Consider the following 2123-nt stretch of genomic DNA (forward strand, 5'->3'; position numbering starts at 1 on the left):
GGCTGAAAAGGAGTAGACTTGCGTGGACAACATCTCTTGCACCTTGTTGAATGCCGTACGGATTAACAAAGGCCGCACTGAACCTCTATTACCTGCGGCCATGCCCGGACGCTCACTATCGTCCTCTGTTCCAGCATCCGACACAACAACTCCATACCGGAGAGTTTCCATTGAATCTTCCCCCTCTGTGACGAATGTATTGGCCGCATTTCGCTCCCCTGACTGCCAAGCCACAATTTCACCTTCAGTGTAGATGCGCATAGGTCGAAAAATCAATCGTTGCCTGTCAATGTCAAGAAGATGCTGGCCAGGAGCGCCGCGGTGCATGTGTTGCGCCCGAATCTCATCCCGTGATTTCAAACGGAGAAGATTCATCACCTGGGAGATGTCTTCTGGTGGATATGTGGCCAGCAAAGCCGACATGGGGGCGACGAGCCATTCCTCATCCCGGCCGCCCAAATCGAAAATTTGCGCTACAGCCAGCGCCAGGACGTATGCGGGCGCTATGGACGACGGTAATGAAGTGACCGCCAGCATTATAATACGGTTGGCGCGGTCGACGTATTCGATAGAACCCTCCGATTGTGACGTGATGTCCTCCTCCTCGTCGCTTCCGTCATGCCGACGAAGAAAACGGGAGCGGAGTGCCCTCACAAATTTCACCTCAAAGCCTCTTAATGTTCCCCGAATTTTGTTTATCAAATCCTCGAGTGTAACTGAATTCCGATCAGAGCCCTCGCTACACGGGGGCGAAAGCCGTGATGAAAGTAGAAATGTCCCTCTACTCGCAACACCTCGTTGCTGTTGCGTGAGCATAAGACACGCCAGAGCATGGGCAAATTCGTGGGAAGTTAGCGTGGCTGATAGCAATGCAGGGTCGCCCGTTGCGGTGGAAAAAGTGCTGACGGTCTCAGGAACAAAATCAGCCTCAAGTTCCTCACGTACAACTTCAGAGATTCGAGATACACCAAAGAGCTGACACAACTCCTGCGATAAACGCGGGTGCACGACGCGCAAACGATGCGCGTGAACGCGACCGCGCAACCAGGATGCATCATCAGAGAGGACCATATCCAAAGCCACAAGCACGGAGCGGTCATCTGGAAGACTTAGATTCAAGCTGTGAAGTAGCCCATTACCACATATCCCTCCCTCTCCTTTTCTCGGCCCATTCTGCTGCATCGACAAGGTTTCTGCCAACAATGTTACAATTTTCAGTACAGCCTCTAACTCGTTAGGATTCAGTGCGCAATTCCCGCATTCTCCTTGTACCTCCATTAATAGGGATGAATAATCCTGCACAGTAGGACTGACTCGCGTGCCCAGCGCTGTAAAAAGGGTGTCATACGCTCCAAAAGCTCGTGGAACCTCGAACATAAATGGCGACAAGTCTTGTGTGAGGCGGAAATAAAGTCGAGCAGCCTTAACGAGACGGTTCCCGACAGGTACACATGGAAGTTGTTTGAGCAAGCTGATGCTTTTGGGTGGAAGACCTTCCCAATGCTCCTCCAAGTACCTGAAAATGCTTTGAAAAACGACAGTCGGTGGTTCTCTATAGGTCCACCGGTCCAGTGCCGAGCATTCTCCATCATCAGGCAAAGCATCATCGGCGTAAACCATCGTCGCTCGCCTCGTTCTTGTTGGCATTGATATGCCCGTACACAAATTTATGAGATGCTGTACGACTAGCTCGCAAGAGGGCGGTGATACAAGGCCTAAAATTGACCAGCAGAGTTGGGGAGGTACCAAGTGTGGCAACAGGACTGGTGCAATTGACCACACCAGGTTCCCATCCTTTGCGGGGGCAGCTTGTGCGAAACTGACCAGTTGGTACTTTCGGCTGGGAGCCATGAGCATGTCACCAACTGGTTTGGCCTCCCCTGCGCCACTACTAGCCATTGCCCCTTGATATTGCTCTGAGGTTGTGCAAGAGCCCATCATGTCCAATCCAGGACGCTCTACTGGCACGCAACGGATAGGAGCTAGCTCTCTAGTCAACCCTTTGTCGGCACATAGATCTCCATCTGGGGCCACAAAATACGCCATAAGCTTTGCAGCCTTCCACGCGGTAGCAAAGGGCAAGGGATCCAGGGAAGCAAGCTTCTCACATTGTTTTGCGCATT

Source organism: Nannochloropsis gaditana (assembly GCF_000240725.1).
Source record: "Nannochloropsis gaditana CCMP526 unplaced genomic scaffold scaffold079, whole genome shotgun sequence".
In the NCBI taxonomy this organism is placed as follows: Eukaryota; class Eustigmatophyceae; order Eustigmatales; family Monodopsidaceae; genus Microchloropsis; species Microchloropsis gaditana.